Raw genomic sequence first — 18,734 nt, 5'->3', positions numbered from 1 at the left:
GGTGTGGTTACATCTATTGATCAGCCTGTACGTGAGTATTGTGCCACTTGTTCTATATCAAAGCACCAGTTTTACATTTACAGATAGTTAAATTATGTTTGAAACCCCTGTAATGGATACATGGCAAAGGTTATGTTTCTGTCTTTGTTTTCAGTTAAATCAATAATCTTTGAGTCATCAATCCAACTTAATCCTGTACCGTTCTCATTTTGCCTTTTTAATACCACTGTCATCATGTTTGATGTCGTTAATTGATGACCTTTCCCATTAAGCATTTGACCTCTGTCAGCCACGGTGAGATCCGTTCATGATAAAACATTAAATCAAATCTCTCTTTTCTCGTAACTATTTTGGCCAGCTTACCTCTGTCAGGTGGCGTTCCACCCTTTTTATCCAGATGACCTTGATTTACTCCAGGCGACCTTGATGTTTCTTAGTCATGGTTCAATGAACGCAATTAACTTTCTGTTACAATCTGTCTATTATTCGACATTCTCTAGATTATTTCCCAGTATAATAGCAGGACATGTCAGTCAGGATATGTTAGACTAGGTTGTCAAACTGTACTTTTATTCATTTGAGGTTTCATTCTTACCTTCATTTCTTTTTCCTTACATTCTCCCCAGCGCTGACCCTACTCCCAGAGGGTGATAGCTTTACCTTATCAGTAAAGATGTATACAAAGGGGTTTGATTCAGGATTCTTCTGATGTGTTGTTCCTTAATCCTTTCTCCCTTCTTATCTATATAACCTCAGTTGTCACCTAGTGTCTGAATTAACTTATGGACAGCCAATCTAACAATTGCTACCAATTGTCCAATGAAGAGTTTTGTGTCTGTATGACAGTTGACATATCTATTTAATAGGTCTCAATTTCCAAGTTGTATTTCAAAAAGTAATTCAGAGGATGCTACTGCTAGGACCACAACTTATTATTATTATTATTATTATTATTATTATTATTATTATTATTATTATTATTATTACTAGTAGTAGTAGTAGATGTAGTAGTATGTACAGATTAAAATGAAACATGCTGCAAAGAGGGTTTGGGTGATCGTGGTAAAATCAGGCTGGTTAGGCTCGTTATCAGCTCAGGGCCCTTGCCCCCTCTAAGTGCAGCCTAGACAGCGAATGGGACTTCCCCCAGGAAGCACTGCCTTGTCAAACCCAACCAGAACTTTTCGGAGAATGCGAAGACTCCCCAACACTACAGCCTTCTACATTACCCAGATTGTCAAACTGTATTCCTGGTAGCAAACCCGGGTACTCTCCCAATGTCAGTCAAGGCACCAAGAACAATGGGGAGTCGAACAGCTTATTATACTTATACTTATTATATTATATTACATTATATTTCTTAGCTTGTTGGTTCCCAGACCTTTGTGGGTGTACACATACAATAGGGCAAGATCAGACTTGAGTTAACTCACTCACCCACCCACTCATTCCTTTTTAAAGAATAAGTCTCCAGAATAACAAGAATAAGGTCAGGTGATGCTTGATGATTGTCCCAGCCATGAAGCTACTTGAATGTTCTTGTGGTCAGACTAAACCACATCCTTGACACAACATCCGATGGGGATTCAGATGACCTTACCCTCATGAAGACCTTAACCCTTGATGCTTCGAATCAGAAGATGCTAATATTTTACAAATGCCACATACTCATTATTGATGACACCTTCGCCCTCACCATCGTCCCCATCCTATTCCCACAGCTCCATCCTCTCCATGGCGGATGACCCACCCTCATACCCCCTCCCCACCCTCTGTATCGGATGACCCCCCTCTCATTAACTATTTGACCCATGTCCAAGCAAGTCAAGGTCCAGGAGAAGTCAATACATTTAGTCAACCCCCTTATGTCCCTTTAGACCAGAGGCTCAATGGAAAACCCAACAGATGGGCGACTGTAAGCGTGGAGAGCCCATGGGACCGTTTTGTCCCTTAATAGTAGTTACTGTGACAGCAGGTCCCCCACCAGTACCTTCTCCGTCATTGTCAAGCCATTACACCACTGAAACACTCTCCATGGGCTTTTAACAGGGACTGACTTGATGATCAGAGTGAAAGACTCCATTTGGTAATATATGCAGTCTGGGAAATGTGTTATATGGGAATACTTCAGAAGAGGGAGACACTGTTTGCAGTGCATTTTCTGGCCTCTTTGATGGGAGTCAGTTAATTTCCCTAATGACTGAGTCACATTCATTTCTATACTAGAACAAAAAATGTTGTTCTGCCAGAAAGCTTTCGGTAGTGTTTTGCTTACAATTCAAGTAATATTGAACTTAAACTGAGAATGGCCAATTTATTATCCGTTTTATTATTTTAGGTTTAATTAATTATCGTGGCTATCACTTGAATGCAGTGTTACTTAATTTTGATTGAATTGTGAAATGTTACCGTATATCACTGTGCTTAATGCGACCCCCGTCTCCCCACGTGTAAAAACCAGAACATGTAACATGTTTTGTGCACAGAACAGAGACAGTTTGTGATTCATGTTAAGGAACCAGCTCCATGGTGCAGTGGATAGAACGTTTGCTTGGAGAGCTAAAGATTGTGGTTCGATTGCCTGGACATGTCATATCAAAAGATGTTTAAATAAGGTACTTGTTGATACCCTGCATGGCACTCGTATGAAGGTGCTAAAACAAACACAATTGTGTCACAATGTAATTGGTCTTCAGCAACCCATGCTTATCTCTCCTTCTGAAGATCCTGGTTAAAATTGGTCTTCAGCAACCTATGCTTGTCATAAGAAGCGACTAACAGGATCAGGTGGTCAGGCAGACTTGGTTAATGCATGTCTTCACATCCCAATTACATAGATCGATGCTCACAATGTCAATCACTGGATTTTTTGGCCCAGACTCCACTATTTACAAACCAACGGCATAAAGCTATGACATTTAACAAAAAATAAACAAAACTCTTGACATGTGGAAATCTGGAGTGTTTGGGTTGTCAGACATTGTGACATCAATGGCTGGAACAGGAACAACAAGGACGACCAGCACACTGTGTCACCATGGCGATGTGGTCAACGACCCTTGAGACATACACTTGTCTGTTTTCTATTGTTCTAAGGGGCTAAAGATCCCCATCACCAGGAACGGTTGAATAAAAGAATATGACTTGTGAATAGAACTCCTTTGTGCTCCCTTTGTACCAGCCTGGAGATTGGGCTACTTGTCAGTGTTTGCTATGTAATCACTGGACACATGCAATGTGTCCGCTTCAGTTTCATTGCACATGACAAGGCAGCTTTGCTATGTTAATAACATGTCTAACTCAATGTCAAGTGTCATATTAACAACTGTTTTTTCATAAATTCCTAATTAGAATTGGCATTTATGAGTCAGTGCAGTGCTCAATGTCTTTAACAGAAAAATGTGCCGAGTTGGTCTGATCTGATCGGTCCATTGTCTTGAGTCGGACTTGGTTGCAGAGGGGAAAGTGTGTTCAAATTTAATTACAACGATCCCGCTGTTAAGTCCATTGTTTCTTCATCAAGGAGCATTGTTGAAGTTGGGGATTACACGAGTGTCAGTGATGTCATTACCGTGTTGCTGTGGGAGTGATCAGGGGGTTGATCACGAGACGGTGGGGTTTAGCTGGAATCTCAACCCGCCACAAATAAATTGAAGATTTGTTAGAATTATGAAATTGAGCTGAAGATATTCTCAAATCCTCTCACATTTTGCAAGTGAATTAAAGCAAGTTCAGGATTAAGATGCACTTTGCCTCCTGTTAAATGGTTTTGCTTGTGGGCTATGAATGCAAGATTTGATGGAAAAAAACAATTTGAGATGTGACACAGTTTACAGTGTGGAGAGAATGGAGGACATGTTGTGGTTATTTAAATACTTCCTAACTATTGTGGTGGCAGTGAAGTAGCATGGTGGTTAAAGCATTTAATCGTCATGGAAAAGGCCTGGGTTCAAGTCCCCCTCTTTCTCTCTGCTCTCTCCTCTCTCTTCCCTCCCTCTCTCTTTCTGTCCTTACTCTTTCCCCCTCTCTCTGTTCTCTCTCTGCTCTGCTCTCTCTCTCTCTCCTTCTTCTTCTTCTCTCTCTCTCACTCCTTTATGTCTCTCCTTTCTGCTCTTCACTCACTCTGGTGTGCATCCTAATGCCAGTTTGACAAGGACTACCTTAGACGCTCAGTGCAGTACTGGAGTGTTCTCTATTCACACATAAGGGTAATACAGCTGCAGCATTGCTAAAATCACTCCCGCTCAATATATTTCATCTCATAAGTGAACATAATACAACGCATGCAAATATATAAATGTATTACTCTTTGCAAAAGAAAATTGTTTTTTTGAGTACATAATATACCATTCTATTTGTACTCAATCCCATTCTACTTTTTTGGAAATGTTTTAAATGTTTGATCAAACATCAAAGATATTCAAGACAATAATTGGATATGTATTTTTTGTTTTTTCCTTTGATTTATTCTTTTAACAAATATGAGCGCTATGCAAATAATTATAACAAAGGAGATATATCGTAAAATATTCCCTGCTTTTAAGGGACAGAGCCTTATCAGTATTCTATTTAGCAAAACAATACCACAATTGACAGTTAATATGAAGATTTATCACCAGTTGGATATAGCCCTTTGAGAGCAGCGTGCCAGATGGTAGAAGGCTTTTGGTTTGTTTCAATGTGTTCTTAATGCTTAATTAATTATTTTTCCATGGCTTTGTGACGTACATATATTTTATGTCTTAATTTTCAGTAAGTTTGTATCAAAATGTCCACTCATGTCTATTATTTCACATTGTTCTACAAATAGAAATATTCTGCCTCCATGGTCTAATGATAGAGCGTCAGCCTGGACATCGAAGGCCCGTGGTTCAATCCCCTGGCTCTATAATACCAAAAGAGGGTTAAAGATGGTACTTGTTGTTAAAGGGATAAAATGAGGACTGGTCAGACAGACTCAGTTTTTTGTGTCTGAGTGGGGTATTCATGTTAAATTGTGGAATGGTGTCTCAGTGGGCTGACACTATAAAACGGAACTAGTACAAGCACCCACATGTGCATGCACGTCAATATATAAGTGCAAAAATCTTAAACCAAATTTCACTTCACTTCATAAACCGTATATGACAGCGGATAAGCCGACCCCGTACATAAGCCGAGGAGGTATCAACTTGACCATTGAAATGTGAAAGAACATGATATGACCTGTAGATAAGCCGTTTCAGGAAGTGAAAGGCAACGACACACCGCGAAGTCGGAATGCAAGACTGTGTCGGTACTTGCAGATATTCAATAATGTAAGATGAAAAATGTTGTAATTATATTGAAAAAGTCATTATATTTTCTAATGAAGTTTTAACAAACCAGTCATCCACTCCCCTAATGTGGGAAGCTGTTTCCGTTGTCTTTCTTTAATCTCATAATGATCGTTATGTTGCTATCAACAAAGCGCTATTTAAGTTAAAATGGTAAATGTGTCAGAAATGTTCAGTTCCATTGAAAGTTCCATGAAGGGTTGTATTTCACTGTCTTGTTCTCGAGGGATGTCCTCGTGAAAATCATTACTTCACATATAAAAAATATAATTTTCTTCATGATTGTTTATTTCAATTTCTTGTAGATTGGATATTGCTGTTTAGAATCTTTAAATTTCGATATGTAGATGAGTAGAAACCTATTTCAAACTGTTTAATCCCTGATGGCTGCAAAAAGAAGCAATACAATATCTCGAAACATGATCTGTAAAAACTATACCAAAAAACAACATGATGAGGAAACACTATAAGGGATAATTGTTCTGTGACATTTTACTCCTTGAACAACGGAAGATGTATCTATGTAATGACATCCACCAGTTTATGACCAATGCCGTCATCTGAAGCCAGGCAACACCAATTTCTTGTCTTGGTTTATCTGTCTATCCTATGTTCTGCAAACATTAAAAAAATATAATAATCCCTGCCAAAGCCATACCTCTATTACATCATTGCCATTATCCTGGATGTTGGTTGTCACCAGACTATGAAAATCTTTACATTTTCATCAGAAGTTCTCTTCAACGTCAGTTGACCCTAATTAGTTGTGTGGATAATAGTTTTCCTCTGTGTTTTTGTGCATGCGCAAGGCGGGAAATCTTCACCTCTTTCCTGTTTGTGCTAGAGTCAACGATGATGTAATAGAGGCTAGAATTATTAGCAATGGTAACTATTGTTTTATTTTGGGATGCCATTTTGATAGTGTGATTTAATCCCATCAATTTTACCTCACCTGACTGTATTAAAGGTATGTTTTGTAATGGCTTGCTTGTCGGGCAGCATCGGCATCAGCAGTGTCTGTAGACATCCTCTCCTCAGAAACCATTGAAACTTCACGTGCTTGTTCCCACCTATGATGCCGCCATGCCACCTTAATTGGTTCAAAACATTCAAATTTGACTTTCAATATGGCAGACATATTGAAGAACATATAAATTTGTGACCATGACGAGGAGATTTCTACATATCGACCAAACTGTTTTCAATAACACCCACATGAAATTTTGTTTTCAATAACAATAACAGACATGTTGCCATTAAACATGACCAAACTGATTTAATAGGATGGGAACGAGATACCATTTCATCTCAAAAAGAGAACTGAAAATCTTTGAAAAAGTTTGGTTGTTGACATGTAGAGCACATTTCCACTTTTGGTCCTTCGGTGACCAAAATGTCCGAAGCAATTCAACCATATGTTGCCATGTTTTTCTCTCAGAGGAACAATTGACTTGCCTTTGCATGTGTGTGTGATGAGTAGAGCAGGATCTGCTCACCTTTTTGCAAACACCTGGTATCACTACTTTTTGATAGTGATTCATAAGCTTGATGATATAGTCTGAATCGTACAAACGACTATGCTTTTCTGTTCTGATTATGGAAAGGGTTTTGTCGCTTTCATTTTATGTATTTTTGTCCCAATTATGTTATGTAATTTCTGTGTTAGCACTAACCTTTAACTTACTGTAAAGAAGTAGCCCCATGCATAGGGAACGACCACGTTTTGATTTTCATGCCAGATTGGACTTCTCCTGTGTTGAAGCAGTGGAAGTCTTCTCATCTCTTATGTGCCAATTTTTCCTGGAATTTAAATTCCTTCATTATTATTTTTATGGGAGTTTAATCATTAGTGCCACTTCAATTTGTCCTTCTGTTGTTGAGCTGAGGGCCAGCCTGGTGATTATTTGGTTTCCAGCTCTCAAATTTCATTGATGGAACTCTAAAGTTTCAAGGTAAAAAGTGACATTTCATATAGCTCATTTGGGTAAGAAGTTTCAAGAAAAAAAACACTTTTGAATGATTCATTTGAAAACTGTCATCCCATTTGTAGGACTGATGGGAAGAACAGAAAAGGTCAAGTTTCCCCAAATTGATAACCCCCTAAGTTGTTAATTAGTAAATTGTTCATTCCAAATAAAAAATAGTTTAGTTTAAGGCTTGTTGTTATGGGCGGGAACTTTACATTACATAGAGGAATGTATATTTTTCAAACAATTGTCCTATCATTCCTTACAAAGTTTCTCTGAAGTTAAGGAAAGATGAATTAAGTCATTGCTAAAACATTCTCCGAGTTTTCCATGTGTTGTTTGTGTTTGAAGGTGTGGACGTCACCAGATTTTGTGCCCACCTAGTAACAACCTTATGTTGCTGGTTACAAATGGGAGTTCTAGATTCTGATTGGTTCCTCGGCCTCTGGATGGTGAGGCAATGACTTCATGCACCATAACATAGAAGCTGATATCGTATAGCACTGGGATTTCATGGGTTGGGGGGTAGCTTGGTTATAATTTGTAACTTTCAGAGCCTGTAGACTGATTGATGGATTGTAGTGTTGTATGCTTTTGAAGGATTTATCTGAGGAATAGGGTAAGGTTTGGTTGATTTGATATTTTTGATTGATAGACCTGCTGTTTGTTTGATTGTCATGCAATGTTTCATTAGAATATTATTTTTTCCTCTTTTCAATATGACTTCCCTAACCTACTGCAATGCTTTTTCTGGTGTGCAGTGATTGTATGGAGAAATTGTATTGCTGTTCGGATAGATTTGTGAAATGGATGAGTACCTCTGGCATTGTGGCTCAAATCAAGTTCGTTTCATGCAACAGATCCAACAATTGTAACATGAGACAACATTTGCATGCTTCATGGACAATTTGTAATAAATGGTGACATAATTTATCATGAGTGTTATCTGTCAATGTTTATTGCACATTTGCCATGATTAATGCAGATATTTAGTGTAATACAAGCAGGGATATTGGAGGCAGTGAAAGTAAAACTGAGAATGTCCTCAACATAGCCATGTCAGCCTGTCAGAACAATAAGAGAGGGTCTGTTTGTGTAAAACTGTTTCCCTGAAGACATATGCACAGTAGTGATGAAAGGTTAGTGATATGACATTATATTAAGATTCCTCGAACAGTTTGCAGGCAGGATGTGATGGAAACCTCTTCTAAAAACTATAAATGCATTGATAAATATTTGTCTTTTTCTGTTCGCAGATGCTGTGAATACATGCAGGTGCTCTATGTGAGGATAAGTGTTTTGGTAAGTATTGGCTGTTGTTATTGTTCTTCAATTGAACGTTGTTTCCTGTAGCTTAACGTCTTTAACGCATAGCTGGCTGTCCCGTCCCAGCCAAACACAACAACGTCGTGGGAATTGTGAAAATATGAGTCATAATTATAAATTAATCTTTCATACGAGTTATGTGTTGGAAGAAATATTTGTAAGTCATGTTTTGCTCTCATAGTTATCTTATTTTGGGATGTTTCTCTGTGATCAGCTCAGCTGTGTGCTTTTGGCTGATAGAAGATGCTTGGAGTAGAAGAGAACTTTATTGTACTGAAGGTCCTCACTGGACAGGGTACAAGCACATGTCCAAGAGACCTGTGAAGATCTGGGGTAGAATAGGTCTTCAGTAACCCATGCTTGCCATAAAAGGCGACTATGCTTGTAAGTAGATACTAACGGGATCGGGGAGGTCGGGCTCACTGACTTGGTTAATGCATGCCATCGTATCCCAATTGCGTAGAACGATGCTCATGATGTCAGTCACTGGATTGCCTGGTCCAGCACGATTATTTACAGACTGATGTCATATAGCTGGAATATTGCTGAATACAGCGTTAAACAACAAGCAGACAATATGTAATATATATTTGGCACATTAATGTATTATACAGACATGTATACATAATCATCTCACATATAAACAAGCTGGAAATGCAAATTGGTAACTTATGCTTGTATCAAATTATACCCATGATCTTAACATACACATTTGGTTTATGACATTTAAACACTTGTGGCAGAAGATCTGCTGGACTGAGGTCTTTTAGAGATGTGACTGAATTTAGGTTAATGTGGGTTAGATCTTAAGGATTGATACAGGGAACATCAGTGTAGAAAATATTATGTTTCTACTTCTTCACTTATGAAATTCTTATAATATCTTTTGTTGCATGGTGTTTGGGCTTATCTGGCTTTTTGTATTTGAAGATTGTGTGCACCAAGTTTCAGTTTTGTTACCCGATGCTTGACAATGTTAGGCCAGGTTCACACAGTGCCGATTATGGCTCCCGTTTGAGATCAGACAGCGCTACGACACGAAAAGTGAAAAAGTCGGATTACTATCCTCAATGATCTGGAATGTCCTATCATTGATTGAACGCAGTCGTATACAGTCATAACAGAGTCCTACAGACAATATCTGATTTTTTTGGTGAATTTCCCACCACGAATCTCAGGATCTTGATCAGACTTTTGACAAATTTTAATGGGGAATGGTCCTATTAAGGACGGCAGTAAAAATCCTGAATGTCTGAGCCCCTAACAGGAGATAGATGTTTTATGATGTTGTTTGGTGTTTGTGACATGATTCAACAGGTAGTTGTGGATGCAGTGGCAGGTCAGACAGTGTCCCAATTCTGATGGAAACATACACATCATTATCCCGCTTGACATTTGGTTGACATTTTCCTTCAAATTCATGATGATTATTACTAATGAGAATTGAAAAGCTGGCATCAATTATGGAACATGGATTTGGCATGGAGGACATTATAAGGGCTAATGGACTCTATATTATGACACACTGGGAGAAACTGATTGTTTTATCATGAACAATGTTCCTGGTTTAAGCATGATTCAATTCTGTTTCTCACAGAATTTGTGTCTTGGGGGCAGAATTTGATCAGATACACATAATGTTTTCCTCATTTTGAAGCCGTGGCTTGGCAGTCATTAATATCATATTTCAGTTTAAATTATGCAATGACTGTACCTCCCTATCACAAGCAAGTCATGTCGAGACAGGGCTGCGTTTCATGCACTTATCACAACAAGATTTTTGTAACCTCTGATGCAAGAAGTTCGCAGCTAAGCTGGGAATCTATAACACGAATGACATTCGCTTCAGCACTCCGAGGTAGCGGTCTCACTTCCCCAAGGGCCGAACATGTGGCAACCATTACAGCACTGAGCACACAAAAACACGTTCACTTATGTATTGGGAGCTGTCATTGTGGGTAATTCTGGGGAGAGCTCTTTGAGACGGGTCATATTTTTGGTGTAACGTTGTGAGCGAAATGGGTGTAGCATTGAAATGAGGCATGATGTCTCGAGGTGCATCGGTGGAGTCTCAGTTGTATGTACATGTTAGTGTTATTGTCATTGGCCCGGAACACGCTTCAGCACAAGAAAACAGTTGTAACTGTGTAGATCTGGGTGAGAACTGGTGTAGCTGAGAAAACCCTTTGGGGCTTGCTGAGGGGGTGTTGTGTGCTTGAACAGGCTTTGTATAAGCTAGTCTGTAATGTTCTTTCCTCATGCTCAAGTATCATTGACTTTGAATAGGAATGGGATTTAAATGCTCACAATAAGGACCAGTAGAGTAAAAGATCTGTGTCGTTTTGAATATATTGACTTCAGTCAAGTGAAGCAATTGGGTTGAAATTCAGATCTTTTGGTTGCAACAAGTGGAGATGTGTAGTTGTGAAGTACGGAACACTCTGTTTATCATGGAGTAAACATACAGTGGACATCTTACATGTGTCCCTCTGGGATGTCAAGGTCATATAGGCCCGATACATCGTGTATTGTAAGCACCGACTGCCATGGGCATTGGGTGGTCCATCTGTGCGACATGGCTGATTGCGTACCATCCTACCCCATTGGTGTCCGACCCGTGAAGATCCAGGGTAGAATAGGTCTTCAGCAACCCATGCTTGCCTTAAATGGCGACTATGCTTGTCATTAAAGGCAACTAACGGGATTGGGTGGTCATGCTCTCTGACTTCGTTGATGCATGTCAACGTATCCCGATTGCGTGGATCGATGCTCATGATATTAATCACTGGATTGTCTGGTCCAGACTCAATTATTTACAGGTGATATTTGACGTAGTGTGATGTAAATGTGGGGGAGCTATGGCTGTGATAGTTAACATGTTGATGCATTTACCGACTCTGTATTGTTTGAAGGCTCCGCCATGGGGATAAGATGTTAGTATCTGTTCCCAGCAACCTATGCTGGTCGTAAGGGCAACCAACTGAATCTGGAGTTCATGTACGTGTCATTGTAACCTGACAGCGTGGATTGTTGCTTATAATATTGATCACTGTATTGTGTCATCCACACTCAATTATTTAAAGACCACAGTCATATTGCTGGAATATTGCTGAGTGTGCCGTTAAACAACAAACAAACAAACATTTGAAGTACAGTGGGGTACCCCAGCTAGTGCTTCCACTGATCATAGGCATGTCTTGTGTTTGAATCTCCAGGTACATTTTCAGATCTTACCATTTTGGATATGCATGACCAGTTCTAAGGAGGAGAAAATTCTCAAATCTATTTGATATTTTTAATCACTGTTAGTATGCTAAGCACATTGTGATGCAAATAGCTTCACTTCCTCTCCTATTTCAGGGAGCGTTCCCCTAATTGATTTAAGACATGTAATGCACACTCTCTGAAAATTAGATTTCAATCACCACTAAGGCCATGGAAATAAGTTTTCACTTTTGAGAGACGAATTAATTCCTCAATCAAATTAGGTTCTTTTCAGTGGTCATCGGTAGGTACTTTACATTTTTCTATCCATCTGCACGACCAGTAAGCATGTTGTCAGTCATCATGTAGTGGCGTAGCCAATGTAATGACTCTCGGATACATTTCCATCAATAGATTTCCCAGAATTCTCCTGAGTCTATACGATACACGTATCTCATTGAAGCCAGATTTAAGTGACTAACTTTGGACAAGTACATCAAGGTTATACGAGCTTTACGTCTTCATGCACCATCATTCCTTGTGGATTGATGGGAGGAATGTCTCCGTCCCGAGGCACATGTGCAATCAGTTTCAAGTGCAAGACTTGCAGTAATTGCTGGAAATATACTTGACGTCATGTTATCATTGGGCGTTAAGGAGAATTACCTACTGATCCAGGTATAGACTGCGATGCTACATGATTAAATTGAAGACAAATCTTTTGATATGTAATTGCCTTAAAAGGACAAGATAATCATTAAGTATTTCAATATGTACTGACGGTCACATCAGGTGAAATCGGAACAAACATGTATATTTTCTTTTAATTATATCAATCACATTTTATGCATGTGCTGAATGTAATGTTTTTTCATTCTGTCAGTAAGTAATATATCACCAACTTCCATTTGACTTACATCTGCCCCCACAAATGAAATGGGGTCTTTCCTTACAACAGCTCCACCAGGCTAAGGGACATAACTCCTTAATACAATAAACATGCATACCTCTAGCAAGTTTGATATCGTTACTCTGAAGATGTAATCATGTATAGTACTGAGAATGGAGGTGCATCCCTTTGGCATGCCAAAGGTTCGAATCCCAGATTTGCCCTGAATATGATGCTTGGTTTGTCAGCATTCTACACATGTTTGTGGATTTCACTAAAGTTGTAGAAACCTCCATCACTGACAACATTTCTACAATATTTACTTGAAAAGATACGATAGAACTGAAGTACTCATCACACAGGCATTTAACTCCTTCATCCTATATCATGTTTCTGGCAGATTTTTCTGAATTCAGAAATTCAGGTTTTGATTTTCATCCATGTTCAGTATTCAATCATGTATCAAGATATATAAAAAATTATGTTTTTGGTGATGCTGACTATTGGCTGGCTAGACTTGCTTTCCTGTTAGCTAGGAGCGGTTGGGTAGCCTAGTGGTTAAAGTGTTTGCTCGTCACGCCGAAGACCCGGGTTCGATTCCCGACATGGGTACAATGTGTGAAGCCCATTTCTGGTGTCCCCCAGCGTGATATTGCTGGAATATTGCTAAAAGCGGCGTAAAACCATACTCACTGACTCACTCCTGTGATCTAGATTTGCTTTAGCTCTATAAAATACACATACTCCACAGTCATAGTGCATACCAAGCTTAAAATGTAGCGGTATGAATTTCCTAATTTCGAAAAATTCTAGATTTGCCCTTTCACTGATTATGAGGCTCTCGCTCATCCATCTCATGTCATTTACCATAGAAAACCGAATCTGTTGTCTTCGCAGCAGACAGGTTTCAATTTGACCACAGACAATAGTCTGGTTGCAATCATGCAGCAATTAACCAACCAGTAATTCAGGCCATCTGTCTATTTTTTTTTAACTCGGCCTTTTTGTTTCAATTTTACTCAGCAACTGAACTGGAATCGATATGCTCTGCCATCTTATGAAGTTCCTTGCAATCTGCTTCTAGTTCTTTTCTACTTGGGGCTTTCCACTCTCATCAGCCCCTCTGCCTGGGAAGAATGGAGCATTTTTGCACTTTACACCGTGTGGGAGAACTTGGTGTCAGGAGGTGTGAGAGTTTTCGAGAGTCAGTTTAAGTAATGGAGAACGTATTTCAGCTTCGTTTAAGAACCTTGGAAATGTGCTTGCCCACTTGAACTGATTCATGGGAGGAATGATGTCCCATGACAGTTGCACCGAGGTTGCCATACTTGCAATAACATCCCAGGTTCTGCTTGTGAGGAGCTGAAGAGGGGCATATGCTACTGTTGGCAGAGATCTATCTGTGTAGGGGCTGTTGGTCTTCTGTTTCATCGAGGTTCCTGATGGTCGTGCCAAGTAAAATTATCACTCACTCACTCACTCACTCACTCACTCACTCACTCACTCACTCACCTGATGGTCAGAGATACTCATGGATGCTTGTGCCTGGAATGGAGAATAGAAAGGTGTTGATGGAGGAATGTGGGGTTGATTCTGGACTTTGATTCGGAAGTGGTGGCAGGACCTGTTGGTGTTGATTAGGAAATGGGTGATGTTGCATCTGTTACTTCATCTCTGCAAAGCTGGACCTGTTGTGCAGGTGAGGTGGAAGATGTTGAGATAACTGAGGATTGAAGGACATGGATTGTTTTACTTTCAGGATTTGGTTTAAACAAGGCAGATGCTATTGGAAGGGCAGGACATGCAGGACATGCACATCCTTTTCACAAACACCTGGAGTCACCACTGATTTGGGGCAGTCTGGTAGCCTAGTGGTTAAAGCGTTCACTTGTCACGCCTAAGACCCAGGTCTGATTTCCGACATGGGTACAATGTGTGAAGCCCATTCTGGTGTACCCCGCTGTGATATTGCTGGAATATTGCTAAAAGCGGCATGAAACCATGTCACTCACTCACTCACTCACTCACCACTGATTTTCAATGATTTTGTCAGATAATTGCTTTTATTACCTACGAGGGCAAGCATATCAGAGTTCATAAAAATCATTTGCAAGCTAGGGTCGTATCATGTCATGAGACAACACTGTATTGTTTCTGTCATCCGGACAGCATTGTTGACGTCATTTGAATTTTATTGTGACATGAGGTTGAAACGACGTCACACCAGAAACAACATCATAGATGAAGATTGTTGGCGTCATTCATCTCTGTATATAGACATCTTCTTCGGTGATAAATACAACATTTTATTTGTGTTCATGTCACACTATGTTTACGACACTCGTGTCTAAATTCCGGTATTCTCACTCGGGGAAATACTGGAATTTAGACACTTGTGTATATTCGTATATATCCTCTGTATTCTCTATATTTACAGTTGCTCTTGGATTTTGTTGTTTGTTATTGTTTGATTCAAAATGGATAGAATTATCATTAAACCGCCCTGATGTTATAGAAATGAGCGGGCCACTGTAACTTGATAATGCCATCATATTGCTTGACAAAGGGCTATTATCATGCCCATTGTTACAGGTGACGTCTTAGGGATAGGTAACGTCACATTCAATAGTGACGTGATCTGATTTGTTCGATGATGTTTCCATATTTGTAAAATTTATTCATTGATATTCTTTGTGTGTTAACTGCAGTATATGTTTTAAAATCGATATAGTTGTTTATTTTAATTTGATAACAAATTCTTTCCATTTTAGCTCTATTAACAGTAACGCTATTTCTCAGGGCATTATCATTTGCAGAAGCCCTCGTTCTTTTCAACAGTTAATACAAGACCTTAGGCTTCTGCAAATGTAATGCCCTGAAAAATAGTGTTACCCTTTTAATAGATTCTTTCCAATCATATTCAAACATTGTATGCATAAAAGACAGGAAAAATGGAGGGGGGCTTGCCTCTTCTTCGTCTCCTAGTGGGTATGGTAACAATAAATAACATAAAAGTCGTTGAATTTTGGTTGAAATTATGGAGTGAATTCTTTGTATGTTTTTATATTAGTCTGTTTTTCGATATGTAATAGAGTATTGTTGGCAATGGGAGACAACTGTATGTGGGTATGGCAAGAAACGTTCCTCACAGCCAGATCTGGGGAGATAGGAAGTGTTTGTCGTGACATCACATGGTGGCAGAGTATGCACCCTGCTGGTGCATCTTGATGCATCTCTCCGCTCTGTCGGACGAATGAATGCTTCAGTTGGCAAAGACAGATAGATAACAGCAGTACATGGTGTATGAAGTACTCAAGATCTGCAAAACGAGCATCACTGAAGACTTCTAAAAGAGCTTGAGGATATTTAGAAGATGATAGAGACATTATAAGCATCATTTATCTCAAAAGCTAAGTTTTTAAATTTATAAAAAGATCGGGACATTTGGAATTGATGTTTGGAACTAAGCAAAACCTTCTCGTGTCACTCATATGTAAAGAAGTTGTTGACTTTGAAAATAAGTTCTGCAAAGGTATGTTGTGTGGAAACTAGCACGAGGTTTCAGCTCAGCTTGCGAACACTCCATGCTGGTTTGGGCTGCGGATTGTTTAGCTTGTCTGACAGTACAGGAATGTATACAGACACCAGGCTACACCCCGCCTATTTATCTGAAAAATTGCCTTACAGAAAGCAGCAAGCCAATACATGGATCCTGGGATGCAATTTGTCCTGGTGTCGAGAAAAACCTCAGCATGTGCTGTGCTCAAGTTATTACCGTTTCTATAGAACTGACAGTTCTAACATGGTGCGACATGAGAAATGCCCAAAAAAAGATTTTGGGAAACGTTTTTCTTCTGGTTTTGCTCCTTGTGGCTTAAAGTGTCGCCAGTAATTTCGACATCACTTATTATGTGTGTGTTTTCGTTAGATTTTTGTAATTTTGGTTCTGGAAACATGAACATCAAGAATCAAGTTGCTGAGACAAGATTAATTAAAACAGCTGTAAAAACAGTTTCTCAAAACAAAGTTTACATTTCTGTATGGGAGATGCAGAAAGATATTATGGAAGTTTGGTGAATTAGCTTGTCTTTCAGGGATGAGCTGTTTTCTATTCAATGGATATATTTCATCCTCAAGGTTTCATAATACCAAATGTTTCTTTAGCAATCTGATTTTTTTCGAGTGTGTTACGTTGGGTATTTTGAGTTGGAACATCTTTCGGGGTCAGACCATAACAGACTTGTATGTCATCGCGTGACAATGTTAGACGTGTCACTCCTTCAATACCCGATTAATTTCCTTTCACATAAAGTTATTCAGAGTTATGTCAATATAAATATTTTGATAGTATCTAAGTAACATTAAGTGATTTTTACGCAGTGTATGTTAGTCATTATAAGCATTGTAATCCAAGTTTTCCGGGACAGTTTAGACCAACAAAGCTTCCACCTAAGGCTGATTAGTCAGTGAACTGACAACCCACCTACCACCGCCCCGGGCAGCAAATTAAACATTGTAATCACAAGTACTTGTTTGCTGCATTCAATTGTAAGGCCAATCTTGTCAACTGAACACAGTAACCCCTTATTTCACTTTTCACTGCCCTAAGGGGAATTGTGTAGCCCCCTCATCTTTGAATCTTTCCGTCTTAAGATCGCACAGCCATGACTAAGCCCAGTTTAGTATCACACTTTCAGGTGTATTACTGAAGAGAATTAGGGATTCCCCCATCAGGGGATCGGCCTGTCCCTGCCACCTTATTGTTAATCAGCCTCTATTGTTACAAGTGTGATGTAAGAGACGTACACCTTAATTATTTGTCATTCACCTGTGTCGTGGGTTACAGGTAAGGAGGCGTACAGGTAGATTTTGCGGGTATACACTTTGAGCGCTACAGGTGAGTGGCTGTTCATCTGAAGGTTTATATTGATCGTGTGACTGTTGGTAGACTTTGGAATAGCAGCGGTTATAAATTAATTCATCTTCACGTTTGTCCAGGTAAGATATCAAGTGTTTTGGTTGTATAAGATGCTTTTGTCAAGAGATTAAGATTTACATATTGAACCATGGTTTATGGTTGAAACTGGATATTTTGTATTAATCAAAATAGAAAAAAACCCGTTAGAATAGGTCATCAGTAACCTACGCTTGACTTAAAAAGCAACTATGCTTGCTGTAAAAGTTGACTGCTCGTAGTAACAGGATCAGGTGGTCAGGCTCGATGACTTGGTTGATGCATGTCATTGTATCTACTTTGTGTAGATGGATGCTCATGGTGTCAATCACTGGATTGTCTGGTCAAGACTCGATTATTTACAGATTGTCGTCAGATGGCTGGAATATTTTTTGAGTGTGGCATTTAACAACAAACAATCAAAGAAAAGAAACGTGAAGGTGATCATAGTTTTTGCAGGATTATCACTATCACATTTGTTGTCTTATATATTTTTGCTAACTTTGGACATATTTCATGTGGTGATTTCATGTAAGTCAGGATCATTACAGTAATAGAGACTGATACTACATCTAATTAAATTAGGGAGGAACAAAGAGAATGTTGTTTAAAACCCCAGTAGTACACCAGCTGTAGCACAGTGACCTGTGATAACCTAGCATGGGCCGGGAAACAAGTGGTTGATAGCATGATGAACAACACTGTTGGAGTGTTACAACGCACAGTCACAGTGTCAGACAGACTCTTATGATAAACATGGAAATTGGCACCTTAGACTAACGTCTCGTCTCTGAAGTGAAATATTTCACAAAAAGAAAAGTTGTTAAATTATCTTAATAAAATATAGGAAAAAGGCGCTCAGAGACTTTTCATTTTCATGAGACTTCAGTTATCTAGACTTGTCAACTATTATAGACTTGCATATATGGGATATATTTATTTCAGGGTCTGTGTGATAGACTATGGGGAACGATTCTACCTGAGGATCTCCTTTTGTAAAGCGAGGAGTGCAACAGGTTATTTTGTCAAAAAGAAAATATTTCCTAAAGGCTAACAGTGGTTCATCAACTGATACATGT

At 39.1% G+C, this 18,734-nt stretch overlaps 1 protein-coding gene across 5 annotated transcripts in view; it reads left to right on the top strand.

Annotated features, from left to right (window-relative positions):
* Positions 1–18,734, top strand: part of LOC139446192 (plexin-B-like) — a 222,278-nt gene that overhangs the window by 112,154 nt on the left and 91,390 nt on the right. For 4 of the 5 annotated variants that reach the window (XM_071227500.1, XM_071227509.1, XM_071227499.1 and 1 more), the window contains one exon: positions 8,539–8,584. The gene's annotated coding sequence lies outside the window, so the exon portion shown is untranslated. Of the gene's footprint in view, positions 1–7,805; positions 7,902–8,538; positions 8,585–18,734 lie in introns of those variants that run through there. The other variant, XM_071227503.1, reaches the window with a different exon arrangement.

This window comes from Haliotis cracherodii, unplaced genomic scaffold, assembly GCF_022045235.1.
Source record: "Haliotis cracherodii isolate W230 unplaced genomic scaffold, xgHalCrac1.p SCAF_6, whole genome shotgun sequence".
In the NCBI taxonomy this organism is placed as follows: Eukaryota; Metazoa; Mollusca; class Gastropoda; order Lepetellida; family Haliotidae; genus Haliotis; species Haliotis cracherodii.
This window is presented reverse-complemented; position numbering and strand designations above follow the sequence as displayed.